Raw genomic sequence first — 19,535 nt, forward strand, 5'->3', positions numbered from 1 at the left:
AAAAGGAATACGGGTACGGGTGTTTTAGTGTGAAACAATAATTGTGTCGTTATGTGTATGGTTTTGAAAGGTTTTCCTTTTTTTTTTTTTTTTTCGCGCGATAAATAGTTATAATATTTTAGTTATAATTTTAAAATTATATATAAATAGTTATAATTTTAAACATTTGGCTTTGGTTTATAAAGCTCTCCAGACTAGATGGATCCTTGTATTCGCCTGGTTTCTTTTATTTTAAGTTTATCTTAGTAAAGCTTACTCCACACTGTACTTTCTTTTTTTTTTTAGTAGTCATCTTTTAATCAAAGAGTAAGAAATTATTGTATTCGCCTGGTTTCTTTTATTTTAAGTTTATCTGAGTAAAGCTTACTCCACACTTCGTACTTTTTTTTTTTTTTTTAGTAGTCATCTTTTAATCAAAAGTGAGAGTAAGAAATTATTGTATTGTTAAACTAGATCATCTAAAGTTTTTTCTATTGTATTAATAATTTTTCGGCTACAACTAACTTTTCTTCATCTCTTGTTGAGTATTGTTTCACTATTTTATTTATCGAGTGTAGTTTAAGAAGTTTATTTAAACTATAGTTTAAATATTTATCATAAAAACCTCTAGCTTGATCAACCCACTTTAAGGTTGGTTTTTGTTAATAAATATGCCTTAACTGTTTTATCTGTCAACAGAACTAATCATCTATATTTTGAGAAAATATCAAACTAACATCATAGTCAGCTGCAGGATATCTGGTTGAATTCAGTGTGACCTAAAGGTTTTTTCAAACTCACATTATCAAAGATGGTTGGAATCTGAAGCTGATCTCGATTTGTTTGAAATCCAATCAAAATAAATCTAAGCACACTGGGGGTGCTTTTACACAGAGTCTGATCAGATTTCTCATTCTATAGACAAGAACACTTTGGGTTCTATTATCTTTAAAAGTTTAAACTATTCTATCAATAAGGTGTTGCTTCTGGCATTTAGCAATAAAATCTACCAAGCGTTTCTTTTCAAGCAGCTGATGTATTTTCTCTCACAATAGCAGTATCATCATCAGGCTTTCATGTGTGCGTAAGTGTATGTTTAATACCATATACAATTTTATTAAAATCTTTACAAAAGTTAAAGATGTGATTCAATATGAGGCTTTGAAAAATCATCAGCATATTTTAGTAAGTCAAGCTTAGTAGTGCGTAGACCAGAACGATTTATAGATTCAATTTCTTTACCTCTTCGCTGATACTTGATATTGCTAAAAAGATGTATTAAGCCATTATTAATGAGTGATGTTATCAGTATTAGAAAACACTCACCCAATAGCTTTTATTCTGATAGCTTCGCAACTACTTTATAATACCCATATCTGTATCTATAACTTCTATTACTTAACATCCTTTTAAGCTCATTTCACATTCTTTTATACTATTAAATATGTACCAAATTTTGTTTACAATCATTTCGACGGAATTCTTTATATAAACTAGAGAAAAAATTTTTCATTAAATTTATAGATTTTTTTGAAAACAAATTTTTCCAAAAAAATGTTTTCACATTACGATTTTTACTTCAGATCCCTTGGGTTTTCTGTCGAACCTACGTATTAACTTTTCAATATGCATTGCCTTTTTCATACCATTTTCATCAATGCATAAATATTTGTTAAACCTATTTTTGATTGATTATATTTTGCTGTACTATCGAAATATTTTTCCGAAATGTCATTTGCTTTTTACAACACGCCACTAGCTGGTAATACTAGTATCTAAAGCCTGTAGCTTTGCAGTGGTCTATACCCATATCATACCCATTTGAGAACTCGACTTTCGCATGAAACCTTAAACTTGAAATTTGTTGTAAGAAAAGATTTGGATTTGCAAAGTAAAACTCATTGAATAATAATAATAATATATATCATAAATGGATTAAGCAATACCAATTTAATTGCTTTATTTGGAATAGAATTGTTATTCGTGTTTTTGTTATATATATCACGTTTTAATTTTAATAATTTTAAGATAAGTTAAATAATGCTATAACTGTAATATGAAATACTAATCCAACTGCTTTATATATTTAACATAATAGTAGAATTTTGAATAAAAATATATAATAGTAATACTATATATATAATAGTATATAAAAATAATTCTAGTTCAAAGTATCCATTTCTAAAATGCAAACAAAACGAAACCTAAGCTTTAAATTTTATGGAAAATTATCTTTTGTTTTGATATTCAAATCGATTTTTAATTTGACTCTAATGAAACAAAATGAAAAAAATGAAAAATTGTCATTAAAAAAATTTTTTCTTTTTATTAGCTAATCGTAAAAAAAATCGTAATTTTTTTAACAAAGCATTTTTTTTTTGACAAAATTATAAATTTTTTAACTAGCCAAAGTTTAAATAGCCAAACTTAAAACGTTTGCTCCTGATTTATTTTTTAAACGCTACTAATTTATAAACAAAGGTTTAAAAATTTCTTTCTTTAAATTAACATTTCGCTCTTTGTGTCCTTTTTATCTGGCTGGGGCACACAATAGCTCTTCCTCTATCCCTTCTTACTGATTTATAAGTTTTGCACAAATTTAAATTCGAATTTTTTTAACATGGATTTATTCATGTACATATTTATTGGTTCGCGGGGACCTTAAAATTAAATTAGAAGGGTAATTACTTTTCTAGTAGCGGGCAAATTAAAATATCGATGTGCTTATTTAGCATGATTGACTGAAAGTAACTAATATACCTTATTTTTTCAATTATTTTTACGCTTCATTTAGAAAGGAGAGAATTATTTTGCATGAATTTTAGATAAAAGTCTAATATTTTTTAATGAACTCATAGTATACAGATATAAAGTTTTTGAGAAAGCAAAGAACCAGTCGTAAAATAGCCCTTAGGTTGTTCTTTCGATATCACTCAGCCATGTCAAGTATTAACAAATCTTAGTTTGCTAAAGATATTTCTTAAATTAACTGCAACTCTATAATCAAAACTATTCTGGAAATACTGGATAACATAAGAGAGGGGTTTAAAGAGCTGCTGAGGAAATATTTTTTTCTCTTTATTAGCTTTCAGAAAAACTGAAACTATAATAAGGATAATATTAATCCGTCTTAATAAAATTTGATTCCAAACTCATCAGTAACATCTGTTTGCAACTCAGGTTGAAGTAATTTACTAGTTTTGTTAAATTACACTGAAACACCAATAATTTCCCAGTGGATATTACAGTGAGCTATTGGAACTTTCCCCTAAGTTTTTTTTTTTCTTTCCCTATGTCGTAAAATTTAGTCAAACATGAGCTCCAGGCTGTGTTTTTTATACAAAGGTTATTTACTATTTGAAGACTTAGATATTGATCACACAACTGCTTAATGATTTTTAAGAACTGATTTACCCTCAGGTTCACCGTTCCAGTTTACAGATGTCTGCTTGCAAATGGTAAAATGCAAAAAAAAAAATTGAGAACCATGACTTTTTTCTCATACAACTTTTGTTTAAGCTAACTAGACTTTGACATCAAATCAGGAAACTCTACAACAAACTTAATGGTCGACCTATTAAAAAAATTCAGATAGTTCAAGCGAATGAAAAAACAGTTTATTTTCCTGTGTGATCGCCAATTCATATGAGGATTAAAAAATATAATTTGTATTCATACTGGCATCTTAACCTTCTTATAAATTAAAACTACGTGATAACAGAAAAGAAATAAGAATTTATGTTAAAGAAAAATGGCTTATTTCTTAAAGAAATTTTTATAAAGTATTATCAATTTTTAAAACACAAAACTTATTTTTACTTTTTACAAAACATGTTAAAGACATTTCATGCACATTTTGCATAACCTTACTGCATTGAAATTAACATCACAGCAAGAGCCTCCAAAGTGGAAAAAGTCCCTAATCAAACCCTGTTTCGAGCTTCTAAAAAGCTCGGGATGGAGATTATACGAATCGCATTCTTCTTTTGGAAGCGGTTTATTAACTGGATTATCATTATTTAAAAGAGAATTGCTTCAAAAGATTCGTTAAACGCTTCGTATACTTTATACCTTTGATACCTGTCCTGGTCTAGTAAAAACAACTAACTTAATATTAGGTCCACTGTATTTTCAAATTACATCAGAGGAGCTTAGAGTGCTTTCGACGCACTTGAAATACACTTTTTTTTTTTTACAATGTGCTGATTTTAGAAGTAATCAGAGTTCGTGTATTATCATTTTCTTGTTTTTCTTTCAATTTAAATAAGCAGTATTTACCAGTAGCCGTTATTTCATATTTTTAAAGTTTTAGGAAATATCTTTGAAAAAAGTAGCTCTTGCTAATATTTGTAAATTTCTGGGAGCACTAATTTCGTTGCTAGGCATTAAAAAATATTAAGTATGTTTAAAATACCGAATGAATCTCTTGGTTCAAATGCCTAACTATTAGAAAAAACAACGACAGTTTAATTTCCATAAACTATTTTGATAAATATTACCTTTTAGTCCCAAATAACCAACTTGATGAATGTTACTTTTACTTGTTGGTTACTTGAATTTGTAGCATACGATAAGAAAAAGGAATTCTACTAAGATACACCTATTTGTAGTAAATGCCGCATCAGTTCCACCAACTAAATGTCAAGTCAGTATAAATTGTTAGGAAAAAGGTGATAATAAAAAAAGGAAGATGAATGGTATAATTCCGGAGAGCCTCACTAATCCATCAAAATAAAACTTGATGATCAATTTTAAGGTTTAACTCTTTGAAAAAACATGTATATAACATCTTGCATCTAGGTCTAAGGAATGAAAGGAATTGCAACCATTTGTAAGAACGTCTAAAATTATCCAGGATAATGACAGGTTACAAAAAAACACTCCTATTTTATAGTAAACAAGTTTCATTTTCTGTATATCGAGTTTCAAAAGGAGTGTTTAAATTGACGTATAATCCTCTTACTTGCTGTGGATTGACTCTTTAGTAAACAAGGCAAAAAAAATTATCTGAAAATACTTAAACGACGTTTTCACGTTAATACTAAACATTTCGAAATATTATTTTATGTCATGACAATGTAGAAACTTTTTTCGATGTAATATTTCAACCTTTGTCAGCATTTTAGCAAAGTAAATTATTTTATAACTTTTTATATTGAAAATAGTAACGCTTTAATTAGCAAATCAATAACCTAACCAAAAAATCAATCAGTAATTAGCTTTTTTACCAACCAATTTATATCATTTTACATATTGCCAATCATACTGTTATTTCAGCGACTTTTGTCATAGTTCAGTGTTATTATTTTTTTAGTAGTATGAGCTCAATCAATGAGTGTTTACAAAGTTGTTATGTAATCTTACGATGGTTTATTCACAAGTTGCAATAACTTTTGACTGAGGTTGGGATTTCTGTTTCACTGTACAACAAGAATAAAAAAATAAAAAGAAGAAGGAGTAAACTGGTGGGTAAGGTTTTATTTATTCAAATATCTTTATAATCTGCTCAATTTAAATGTAAATGTTTAGAGCCATAGCAATCAATAATCATTTTTTTTCTTCGTTTTGTTTCTACTCACACACACCCACACACACACCCACAATACACACACACAAACACACACACACACACACCATGTGATTGTATGAGTGAGTGTATTTGTGTGTGTAATATTCGCTCTGTTTTAACTACAAGAAAGGAATTTAAGAACTGTTTTTAAAAATTCGTACTATTTATCGCCATCTTTATTCATTTAGTTCCTCACATCATAAGCTTTAAAATATTCACTCAGCACTTAATCTTCTTATTTGTCCACCAACTAATTGTAAAGTACCGAAGTAAAAATAAAGTCTTTCGTATGATCATTTTTGTCATTGCCAAACTTATAGTTTGTTTGTATGTATGTATGTATGTATGTATGTATGTATGTATGTATGTATGTATGTATGTATGTATGTATGTATGTATGTATGTATGTATGTATGTATGTATGTATGTATGTATGTATGTATGTATGTATGTATGTATGTATGTATGTATGTATGTATGTATGTATGTATGTATGTATGTATGTATGTATGTATGTATGTATGTATGTATGTATGTATGTATGTATGTATGTATGTATGTATGTATGTATGTATGTATGTATGTATGTATGTATGTATGTATGTATGTATGTATGTATGTATGTATGTATGTATGTATGTATGTATGTATGTATGTATGTATGTATGTATGTATGTATGTATGTATGTATGTATGTATGTATGTATGTATGTATGTATGTATGTATGTATGTATGTATGTATGTATGTATGTATGTATGTATGTATGTATGTATGTATGTATGTATGTATGTATGTATGTATGTATGTATGTATGTATGTATGTATGTATGTATGTATGTTTTTATCCCAATAGCAGTGTATTGACTTTGTTTTCAGTAATGTTTTGTGTAGTGTTTTCATCGTATTTCGGCTGCTAATAATGTAACGAGTGCTCAGTTTATATTCATGATTATTTTATTTCATTAAATGGTTCAATTCAATTTATTAAAGCTTTTAATTTCAAATACAACCATTTAAGTTGCTATACTTTCAGAAAGAAAACATTGTATTTGTTATTCCAATATTTTAGTTTCAAATTAATGTTTTTGTTTTTCAATTGAACATATTTGTATAAAACGTATATTTTACATGTATGTTACTGATATTCTGATCTCAAAATACGATACAATTTTTTTATATATATATTTGCGATGTTTCATTTATTTGCTGTCAAATTGTAGTGTTTTATGTACATTGAAGCTTTTGCTTTTTTAAAAATTTGTAGAATTCTACAGCATTTCAATTGAATTTTATTTACTGATCTCATTCCACAAAACCACTCTGTAGATCAACGAATTCTTAATATTTTTTATATATATTAACAGCTTAAATAGTTTATAATAATTTAGCAATGTTAATATTCTTAATATTTTAACCAATATGTTGTGTCATAAAGCCCAAGCGTGTGAGTTCGATAGGTGTTTATATGCCAATTCAAAAAGCAAATGATTTCATAAGAAACATGTCAAAACAGCACATGGTATTTTAACTTTTTCTTTAAATGCCTTGAAAACTCATGAATATCTGCATGTTTTTGGGAGAGATATGAAAAAAACCATCTTATATCGATTGTATTTGGACACCATGAGAAAAGCCATAAACTATGGTAATCCAAATACTAATTGAAATACCGTTGGTTTTTGAAAAGTTTTTCCATGACAATATACCGTAAGGTTATCGCCTATGCTTGTAACTTTTAAAACTATGATACCTTTTTGTCATTGAATCTTTCTCAATATGGTGAGTATACAACAAATAAATGAAAGCTAAATGTTTTATTTCAAATACTTAATCACCGTTCTTACATTTTTCCGTCATTTAAATTATATTCAAAATTTCTCTTCCCTATCAACAAAGACAATTTTTTCTAAATCAAAATGGCTGCAAAAGTATTTTTTTTGAAGATGAACCAATTGAATCTAAATGATGTCCATTTCCTTTAGGTCTAAGTTCTACTTCATCATTCTATTTCTAACCAAACCTCTTATCAAAACTAAAATCTTCCAACCTTAATTTTAATCCGTTTTAGTTTACGCTCCATATCTGTTCTAAGAGTTATTTACTCATAAGATGATCTGTAAGAAAGATTTGCAACAACTTTGCTTATCTCAAGTAAGTTTAAAGCATTTATTTTTAGGGTATTTCAGCAATTGTGTGATATTAATAAATGGATTAATGATAAAAATAAGATAAATCCGTTTTAACTAAGAACGACCAAATGTTTTAAAGTTAATTGCAGCAAGTCTTACATTATTTTAGACATATTCATCATGAATCCCGAAATAAAATGCATTTTGGTTGACAATCTAGCTTCTGAGTGGAAGAGATTCGCAAATGAAGCTGGCTTTTCTGAAGCTGCTATTGACTACATTGACCTTGATAAACTTAATGATCAACTTAAAATGGACGAGCTTCTTAAAAGGCTCGTTTTACAAAATCAATCTGACTTTATGACCGTGATCGAATATTGTCTTACGCTGATGGGTAAAGCAGATATTTTGAATGAAATCCAAACAATACGTAAGTGTAACCCCCCGTTTTTTATGCTTTTCATTTTTTTTATGCCGTTTTGATGTTTTATGTAAAAGAATTCCCTAACAATATTATATGAAACCGTCTTGAAAAATTTTATTTCTCAATAAAATTAACGTCTCTAAAAGAAATTTACACAACAGCTGAATTATTTACTCCAATCAAAATTTAAATTTTAAGCTTTGAAACTTTAAAGCATTAAATTAAAGCATTTAATTGATTTTTATCTTTATGCGCTTGTCACTGCTCTTCATTGCAAGATGAACAAGAAATGCTGTTCTTAACAACAGAATTCCACTTCCAGATCATAATCCTATAAAAGTAAGCTACAGGCTTCAAGAATACAAAAGGTTTCACAAGTGCTTTTTGGTACCATTTTTTGAATCCCTTTTCCCCATTCTAATCTTATCCTTTATTTGTTACATCTTATGTGCCTTATAATCTAAACTATTTCTTTCTTCTGACTTTCTATGACTGAAAGATCTTCCTTTATATCCTCTTTTCCACTAGATAAATCAATACTCTGGAGGATTAATTCTATGATATTGGTGTTTTCATTATCATACAGACCCTCCTTTTTATCCAATAATATACCATAAGCTAAGAAGGTGGCATTTTGATATTTTCATTGTGATTTAAGGAGATGAATAGTCTTCTGTCAAAGTGTAAAAGTTTTTTTAAGAAACGTTGTATAAAGTACGCTCTCTGATTGTTTTTCCTTTTACTAATATTTTTGCAAACTCTTTTCACATTGCATACTTTAGAAATTGATATTCTGATTTCGCAATTAAAAATTTTTTTTTCACTATTATTAAAGTTTTGGTTTGCTTTTTGCAATAAAAGGTTAAAGATAAAAAACATTCTACAAAAACAACAAGTTGAAAAAGACCTTTCTTTCCTTAACAGAGCGTAATAATCGCGACTATTTCATCGAAAGCTTCTTTGAGGAAAAAGATTCCACAAACGAGGATAATGAAAAAATTGTTGGAAATCAACGAGGATGGAGCATGGAAGCAGATGAGAAAAACATCATTGATAAAGAATCAAAACAGGAAATAATAATAGATAAACAAAATCATGCAGGAACGAAGTTAAAATGCAAATACAACAGTGCAGACTTAAAATCCAAGAAAACTAACACCCTTTCATATTCCGACAGATCGATAGATTTGAATGAAGAAGAAAAAAATACGGATACAATCACTCAAACCTTCAATAGTGCGATTACGTTATATGAAAAAAAACAATACAACAACGCAGAAAATGTCTTTAGAAATCTAAAAGATAAACAAAAAGAAGATTTAGGAGAGTACCACGCTGATGCCTTAATTACACAATACTGGATTGCAATGTGCTTATTTAAACAACAACAATTCAATAAGGCAGAAGAAATATTTAGCGATTTAGAAAACATGCAAAAAGAAGTTTATGGGGAGAAACATCCAGACACTCTAAATACGCATTACTGGATAGCAAGGTGCTTATATGATAAACAACAATTCGATGCAGCAAAAGAGAAGTTTAGCGAAGTGGAAAACTGTCAAAAAATTGTTTTAGGAAAAAAACACGCAGATGCATTAAATAATAAATCCTGGATTGCAAAGTGCTTATATAAAAAACAGCAATTCGAAAAGGCAAAAAAATTTTTTAAAGATGTAGAAAAACTGCAAAAAGAAGTTGTAGGAGAGAAACATGAAAATACACTAATTACTAGATACTGGATTGCGAAGTGTTTATATAATAAAAAAAAGCTCGATAAAGCTGAAAAAATATTTAGAGATGTTGAAAATATGCAGAGAAAAATTTTAGGAGAGAAACATGGAGATACATTAAAAAGCCAATACTGGATAGCACGATGCTTATATGACAAACAAAAATTTGATAGCGCTGAGAAAATGTTTAGAGATGTAGAAAAATGGCGACAAGATGTTTTAGAAAATAAGCATGCAGATGTACTAGATACAAAATACTGGATTGCTATGTGCTTATACAAAAAACAACAATTCAACTGCGCTGAAGAACTCTTAAGGGATGTAGTAAAAGTACGAAAAGAGGTTTTTGGGGAAAAACATGCCGATACACAAACTACGTATTACTGGATTGCAATGTGCTTATATAAAAAAAAACAAGTCGAAAACGCAGAAAAAATCTTTCGAAATATAGTAAATTGGCAAAAAGATAGTTTAGTAAAGAAACATGATGATACATTTAATACTCAATACATGATAGCAAGGTGCTTTTATGATAAACAACAGTTTGATGACGCTGAAAAAGTGTTTAGAGAATTTGAAAGCAAGCAAAAAGAAATTTTTGGAGAGAAACAGGTAAACACACTGAATACTAAATCTTGGATTGCAATGTGCTTATATAAAAAAAAGCAGTTTGATTACGCAGAAGAAATGTTTAGAGATGTGGAAGCAATGCGAAAAGATGTTTTAGGAGAAAAACATGCAGACACTCTTAATACAATATACTGGATTGCTAGATGCTTACATGACAAACAACTATTTGATGACGCAGAAAAATTGCTCAGAGATTTAGAAATTATGCAAATGGAAGTTTTAGGAGAGAAGCATGTAGATATATTAAATACTCAATACTGGATAGCAAAATGCATATATGCTAAACAAAAATTTGATATAGCTGAAAAAATGTTTAGAGATATAGAAAATTGGCAAAAAGATATATTTGGAAAGAAACATGAAGATACACAAAATACTAAACACTGGATTGCAATGTGCTTATACAAAAAGCAACAGTTCGATTACGCAGAAATGATATTTAGAGATTTAGAAAATATGCGAATTGAAGTCTTAGGAGAGAAACACTCAGATACACTAAGTACTAAATACTGGATTGCCATGTGCTTATATAAAAAAAGGCAACTCGAAAATGCAGAAAAATTGTTCAAAGATGTAGAAAGTACCATGAAAGAGAGTTTTGGTGAGAAACATGCAAATACATTAAATAGTCAATACTGGATAGCTAGGTGCTTATTTGATAAATTGCAATTCGATAATGCTGAAAAAATGCTTAGAAATGTAGAATATTGGCAAAAGGATGTTTTAGGGAAAAAGCATGTAGATTCACTGAATACTCAATACTGGATTGGAATGTGCTTATATAAAAAACAACAGATCGATAACGCAGAAATGATGTTTAGAGATATAGAGAAAGTGCGAAAAGAAGTATTAGGAGAGGAACATGCAGATACATTAAATTGTCAATACTTGATAGCAAGATGTTTATATGAAAAACAACAGTTCGAAAACGCAGAAAAAATTTTCAAAAACCTTGAAAGTATCCAAAAAGAAGTATTAGGAGATAAAAATGCAAATACAATAAGTACTAAATCCTGGATTGCAATGTGCTTATATAAAAAAGAGCAGTTTGATTACGCACAAAAATTGTTCAGAAGTGTAGAAATAATGCGAAAAGAGATTTTAGGAGAGAAACATGCAGATACACTAAATGCTACATACTGGATTGCAAGGTGCTTACATGAAAAACAACAAATCGATAAAGCAGAAATTATGTTTAGAGATGTGGAAAATAAACAAAGAGAAGTCTTCGGACAGAATTATGCAGATACACAAAACACTCTATACTGGATAGCGAGGTGCTTATATGATAAACAACAAATTGAGAAAGCGAAGAAAATGCTTCAACAAGTAGAAATCTGGCAAACATATGTTTTAGGAAAGAAGCATGTAGATACATTAAATACTCAATACTGGATAGCAATGTGTTTATACAAAAAACAGCAGTTTGATAAAGCAGAAACTTTGCTTAGAGATGTAGAAAATATGCGAAAAGAAGTTTTAGGGGAGAAACATACAGTTACACTCAACATTAAATACTTGATAGGGCAGTGCTTATATGATAAACAACAATTCGATAATGCAGAAAAAATATTTAGAAGTTTTGAAAACATGCAAATGGAAGTTTTTGGAGAGAAACATGCTAGTACTCTAAATACTAAATCCTGGATTGCAAAGTGCTTATATAAAAAGCAACTATTCGATAACGCAGAAAATATATTTAAAGATGTAGAATTTATGCGAAAAGAAGTTTTAGGAGAGAAACATGTAGATACACTAAATGCTGCATATTGGATTGCCAGATGCTTACACGATAAACAACAATTCGATGATGCAGAAAAAATGTTTAGAGATGTGGAAATCATCCAAAAGGACGTTTTAGGAGAGAAACATGCCGATACGTTAAATACTCAATATTGGATAGCAAGATGCTTATATGATAAACAACGTTTTAATAATGCTGAAAAAATATTTAGAGAAGTAGAAATTTTGCAAAATAATGTTTTAGGAAAGAAACATGCAGATACACTTAGTACAAAATTCTGGATTGCTAGGTGCTTGCTTGATTCACAGCATTTTGATAAAGCAGTAAAAATGTTTAAAGAAATAGAAAAAATGCAAAAAGAAGTTTTAGGAGGGGAAAATGAAGATACACTAAATACAAAACACTGGATTGCAATGTGCTTACATTATAAACAACAGTTCAATAACGCTAAAAATTTGATTAGAGATGTGGAAAATATGGAAAAAGTGGTTTTAGGAGAGAAACATGCCACTACATTAAATAGTCAATACTGGGTAGCTAGATGATTATATGACAAACAACAATGCAGAGGAAATATTTAGAGATTTTGAAGAAAGGATGTTTAGGGAGAAAAACATCCAGGGGCACAAAAAACTTAGTCCAGGGTTAAAATGTGCTTAAAGAGAAAACAACATTTTGATGACGCTGACAAATGTATTGTGATGTAGAGATTGCGCGATAATCAATACACTTTTCAATAATGTAAAAATAGACATGAGATGTAGATGTAATCTAGAAAGAAGTATTAGGAGATGAACATATGAGCATTCTATATACTAAATAATGGATTGAAATATGCTTATTTGACTGAAATAGCTTATTTTTTTTGTGACTAAAATAGCTAACTCTTTTGTGTAAGTAGATAAAAAGAGGTTTTTTTATTTCAAATTTATATTAATTTTTCTTGTTAAGCCTTCATGAGTTGTTTTGACCACAATTTTGTGCTTAATGAGCTTAAAATGGCCTTGCAATTCTGGAAATTTTTAATCTAAAGATAAAAGTAAGCAGAGAAATTCCTTAAAAAGTATGTTGGGTCCCCCGCCAAATCTGAAATGTTTTGGCCATTTCGCACTCTAGGGTTCTAAAATAAGGATATAATCCTCTTTTACTTATTTAGTTTCGGAAACGTTAAGTAAATATCGTTCAACTTACGTATTTACGCTGTTTTTTTTATTCAATTGTTAAATAAATGCCAGCATCACTGAAATATATCATGCGGGCATGCTCTGGTAGCACTTTACATAGTAATCTGTCAGATACATCACTGAGCCAGTATTATATGCTGAAAAAATATTCAAAACATTAAAAAGGCCGGATTTTGCTTTAGTTTTTAATTACATCTAAATTTGAATCGAAGACAACAAGAGAAAACAAAATTAGCCTAAATTCAAAAATGTGACGCTAATTCATTTTATACTTTACAAACTATTTTATGCAAAATTCCAAGGAGATTCCAAGGATTATTTTTATGAAACATAAAACTTTTTATTGGTATAATTTAAACAACATACAAAAAAAATTTGTGCAATACTTATTACTCTTTAAAATTAATGGCTATTGGAATCTTCAAACTAGAAGTTCATTTATTGCGCATTTATTACGAACTTTTTTATACTTTTAACAATAAAAATCTTTTCCTATAGGTAAATCAAATTTAAAATTAGATTATCAAAAATTCACTCTCTGCTTTAAAATGTAATCAAATTATTCTTACTCTTAATTCTTTCTTTTACATTCCCTGCCGTTGATCCCCTATAGCTGTAACCTGACTTCCCCACCTCTAATTCTTCCGTAATCTTCTCGTTTCTAGACTCCTTGCCTCTTCTCCGTAACCTACTACCTCCTCTTTTCGTCTTTTCTTGTTTTTGGCTTTTTATTTTGGATTCTTTCTTTCAGAAGCTGGCGTCTTTTGATTCCTCCTTACATGGCTAGCTACTTTGCCATCAAATTGGGGAACAAGTTTTTTACTTCTAAATTCGTCTTTTTAATTTTTCTTTTTTCAATACCATTATGTACTACCGTATTCTAACATATCTATCTCACAGACGCTCAATTTAGTTTGAAATCTTTCATTTCTACTGATAAGTTCTTCAAAATACAAGAAATAAAAATTGTTTAATATCTGCAGCTGATCCCTTTCCTTATTCATAAATGTATTATCATTGCGATAAACCCATTTCTGGTGATAACAATATGATCACAATTGACAGTAGTATGTGGTTATTTTCCTTTAACCGTTTTAGCATCTAAATTTCATTGGAGTTGTTTCCGTTCGAGATTGCACTCATGATTTTAGAACATAAATAAAATATAAGCTATAAAAATGTTTCTCAATATGAGCATAACAAGGAGAGACACAATTAAATAATGCAAACAAATACGTGGCTCCAAATAAAACGTTCTTCTTTTAAAATTCTGTTCCGTTTCCAGATCATAATTGCCTGAAAGACTGTTTTGTCTTTTAGAAAGCTACCAGAATTTTTCTTTATTTTATGAAAAGGGTTCACGAGGGCCGTCTGCTTGCAATTTCTTCGATATTTTTTCCTACGTATGGTCTCTTCTTTTTTCCTTTCAAATCTTGCATCTTAGTCCTTTTCTGATGTGACTGATAAACTGCACTCTTACATTTTACTGATCATCTTTAGATGAATGATCATCCTTTATACTTTATTTGTTTTAAGGCATATTGATCATCTAAAGGATTAATTCTGCTACTTTAGCTTTTCCAGAGTCAACATTCATTATATCTTAAAAAGTGAAGTTGTAAATTAAATCTTCATATTTACCTCAATACCCACCATAATTCAAAGATTTAAAAAGATAAGAAAATGTTTACATAACTAACTTTACTTATCTAAATGATACTGGTTTCAAAATTATTTTTTTTCGAAATTTTTAAACAGAATCAGGAAATATTTACCTTCTTAATTTTGGAACATTAGCAAGATGTAACAAAAAACTTACAATATGTTCTATATTACTTTTTTATTCAATGATGTTATCAATAGGTACAAATAATAGAACTTAAAAAAAATTATAAAGCGTGAAAAGTTATAAAGCTAAAAAGAATTATAAAGCTTGAAAGCACTCATCTTACAGACGAACTTCACAACATTCTTGTCGTTTTCTTTCCACAAGCTACACATCTTCTTTGTGAATCAACAGGCTTTATAAGATGATTATTTCTATCATATCTAACTTCTAAACATACTCTTTCACCAATAGATTTTAATTTTTGTGGTCCTAGCCTTGTAAAATTAGTTTTCCCATCTGATAAATGATTTAATATCCAATTATTATTTTACGTTTTACATCAAGTACCGATATTGCCTCTGTGGAATATAATATCTGGCATAATCTCCAGGTATTTACAATTGCTACGTCTAAAAATTGAGTAAATAAGACCACCGTCACTTAATTGACCTTTTCCTTATCTTAAGTAGTCTTATCTGGTTACCCATTAAATCTACACCTCCCATACTTTTATCATAATTAGAAAACAAACGAGGCATGAGTATGGAAACGTACTGTTAGCTTGTTTTTTTTTTTTGTTTTTTTTTATCTTTTTACATTTTTTGAGTAAAAAGATTAAAAAAAACATCGGTGTAGTTAGTTGCAATAGTGACAGCTTTACTGTCCTTTTAATGGCCCCTAAAAATTTGCCATCTTCGTCAAATACTTTTTCACAATTTCCTCTTTCCTCCTTTTTTTCCGTTTGCTTAATTAAAAATTTACGTAAATTAAAAAAAAATAAAGAAATCTTTTAGTTAAGTTCCCAAAAAAAAATATTGACGGGCTTTAGGTTAACTTTCAGCTTAACGTCTAGCTGTATGTTACACAGCTACTAATATTAATATAGAAAATTATGTCTTTTCTATAAACTCTTTAATTTTCATTTTTATGTGAAGTTGTTCTAAAGGAAAAGTATTGTTCTGAGCTAGCAAAAATTTCGTATTTATACTGACATTTCATATTGTGATTTAATACCACATCAATTTCTTATTTACATTATTAATGCCATTTTTACTCCTTTTTGAAAGGACAATCTCATAAATCATGCTTAAATTTGTTTATATTAATACGCTTAAGAAAACTTGAAAATATGTTTCGAGATAAATGATAATAAATAATATATTATATAATAAATATATAAATGATAACTAAAATCTCTCTTTACCTTTTAACTAATATAATAATATTAAACTAATATTTAAAATTCATTTTCTTGAGGATTAAGTGCACATTAAGACTACTTCAATTTCATTAGTTATTTTAAGTACTAAGAAACTAAAATCATGATTTATCTATCAAGCTTTGAAAACACTGTTAATTTGACAGAATTTTATAACCCGGCGTATAAAACCTATTATCAGGGCAGGGTTTTATCATTTTCCGTGACGGCGGGATTCAATCATTTTTCTATCGTGTCCCATTGGTGATACATGTGATGGCGTGGGAATAAAATAAAATGGTAGCGTGACGCAGGTAGTGTGACAACAAAGATGTGAGTGTGAGAGTAGCGCAGCTATAGAATGTGTTACTGTGAGGTAGGGCTGTCAGTGTGTAGCGCAGATGTGATTGGAGCGCGGTACGAGCGTGAGATTTAATTAACAATTATTAACGCAAGTAGGAATAATAATAGTAATATTGCCTTAATTGAAATGCTTACAAAAATAATAATACTTACCACTGTTTTTTTTTTCTCTTACTTATTTTACTTAATAAATATTCTCAACTATTCTTCATCAATATATATTTTACTTAATATTCTCAACTATTTCTCATCAATGTATATTCTTCTAATATTAACTTATAAAGTCACTCGAATATTATTTTCTTACCAATTCTTCTCATAAGATTCACTTTAAAATCTCCAAAAATTCTTGTTTATAATTCTCTTTAAAGTCTAAAAATTCTTTTCTCATAAGATTCTCTCTAAAGGGTGAATTACTTAAAATCTCTAATCTAAAATTCACTTAGAAAAAGAATTTCTTAAAAATACTCTACTAAAACACCAAAATAAAATCTTCAAAAAGCCTTCTCCCCTAAAAAATTTTCTCTAAAGAAATCTCTTTAAAAACTCTGTGTGATGGTTATTTTTGTTATCTAAATAACATGTTAAACACTGTTCCATAATTTGGGGGTGAGTCATCAATGAAAACACCCGAAAAAATCCTTTGGAGGGATCGAACTACATACCCATGGGATATCAGAACAAGTGATTTTAAAATCAATGATTTCCGTCCGTGAAAGAAATTTGCATTTTAAGTTTTTTCCTATACCTGCTAAATTTGAGAGATTGCTTTTTGACAAGTTTTTAACTTTGGCAACTATAAAAAGATTTTTTTTTTTCAAAATATTTATTTTCTGAATAAATAACAAAGGAACAAGAACAGACCAAGACATAAAAATAGTTTTTACTTCAAGAATGACTTCTTAGAATGCTTTACTCTAACAGCAAAAAAGTCATTTTTTTAAATATTTCTAAAGATGTTTACTGTTATAATCTACAATACAGTTAGCCAAATGAGATCCATATTCTGGGTGAGTCCTGTCTCTCTTATGCAGAGCTTCGGTGGCCTGCTCACTGTAAAGTCCAAGAGCTTAATTGCTGATAGAGATGAACTGAGACACATGAAAGAACACAGTGTGGGCCTTTGGAGTGATTGAGATTAGAAGTGCCTTTTCAAATGGCTAAAATGCTTCAACAAATAGAAGTGCTGCATCTACAGCTGCTTTTTGAATTTTTTGTTTAAGAATATCAACATTTTTCAAAAGCTTGTGACAGTGTTGTCCATGAAAATGACAACTATGAAAGGGTTTAAGAGGTATGCTTAATTCCATAGGCCGATCCTTCCCATCTGGCCAAATGTTAATCAGATTCTTGTACAGATGGTTGACAACTCCCAACAACAAATGTAACTCCATAGGTGGAATTGCTTTCAAAATTAGTGTATCATCTGTTGCATTGAGTAGAGGTGTGTAAATGACATTTGTAAAATGCTTCGCACTCTTCAAATCACTTCCTTTCTTAACAAATGCTTGATGAGCCTTTCTGATACTTCCAAAAGTTCTCAAGGAAACACAAGCGCCAAGGTTTGAGGAGTCAGCATCACACCAGCAGCAAGGATGTCTGCTGGCACGGGATTGAAGACCACAGACAATGTTGGCTACTTTCATGTCACATGACAAGATATAGGAAATAGAATTAGCATCTGCCAGCTTCAAAAGGTTTTTGATATTCTCATATGTCTCAGGCATTCCTTCTGATATAGCTATTATTAGCTGTTTCTTTACTCCAGAATCCTTTAACGATGAGCTGCAAAGCCTAGGAGGCTTCAAAACAGGACTTTTTGGTGCTGCAGTTATCTGAAGAACACGAAAACTCATCTTTAGAAAGTCACCTTCACCATCTAATCCAACCTTTACAATGTGTTCTTCAGGGACAGCTTGTGCTGATAAAACAAATTGCAATAGGTGACCAACATTTTTACAATGCACAAACATCTCTTAGTGTCTCATTGGTTGAACATTTAATTTAGAAACAGTAAAATGATCCTTGAGCATCTGTCCATGTTGTGCAAATTTCTTAACAAAATTTGTCTCAACGAGTCTTTGAGGGGCAATAGAATTGAGGGTTGAGACAAGCTGTGTCATCTTATTATTGGACAGTTCTGTATTAAGTTGCACAGTTGCAAGGCTTTTAATTGGAAGAGGATCTCTAAACAGTCGAGTTGGAGTAGCTTTGCCCGAAATTTTAAAAGACTTAGTGCATAATCTAAAGCATGTGCAATAAATTAATTCCATTTATGCAAGGAGAAATCATCAAGTAGGAAAACCTTGCACAAAATGATAGGTACTGTCTTATCTAAGAGTTTTTTCTTTCTGAAATTAGAATTTAAGTTTGAGTTTTAATGAATATTGGTACACGAAAGAAACTTACCAAGTTTTATTGATAATTTAGGATCTCCACCTGATTGGCTGAGTCGAACTGTTCCATTTGGAGATGCATCTTGAGTCCCTAACACTGAAGATGCCACAATATCAGTAGTTTTTGTGTTTGCTTTTGTTAGGGCAATCAAACTTCTGGCTCCAGCGGTGGATTTATGGGGTAACCCTGGCCCAAGTAATGTTAGACATTTTGCACATCTTTTTTCAGTTTTAGTTCACTTTTCATGAGTTGTATCAACTGCCAATGGAGGTGTTGCCTCGCATTTTGTTTTTCCAATTTGACAAATGATACAATCACAAGGCAGAGAGTTTCTTGTTTATTGCTTCACAATGATTGA

At 29.7% G+C, this 19,535-nt stretch overlaps 1 pseudogene across 1 annotated transcript in view; it reads left to right on the top strand.

Moving 5' to 3' along the window:
* Nucleotides 1–4,944: 4,944 nt before the first annotated feature.
* LOC149884482 (uncharacterized) overlaps nt 4,945–19,535 on the top strand; it is a 57,226-nt pseudogene continuing 42,635 nt past the window's right edge. Inside the window, exons 1-4 of the transcript XR_016455041.1 lie at nt 4,945–5,109; nt 5,294–5,444; nt 7,849–8,109; nt 9,028–12,749. The product of XR_016455041.1 is annotated as an uncharacterized LOC149884482 (transcript). The remainder of the gene's footprint in view (nt 5,110–5,293; nt 5,445–7,848; nt 8,110–9,027; nt 12,750–19,535) is intronic.

The sequence above is a fragment of the Hydra viridissima genome, unplaced genomic scaffold (genome assembly GCF_058129835.1).
Source record: "Hydra viridissima isolate aposymbiotic clone 2 unplaced genomic scaffold, HvirCarnegie_v1 scaffold_8, whole genome shotgun sequence".
In the NCBI taxonomy this organism is placed as follows: domain Eukaryota; kingdom Metazoa; phylum Cnidaria; class Hydrozoa; order Anthoathecata; family Hydridae; genus Hydra; species Hydra viridissima.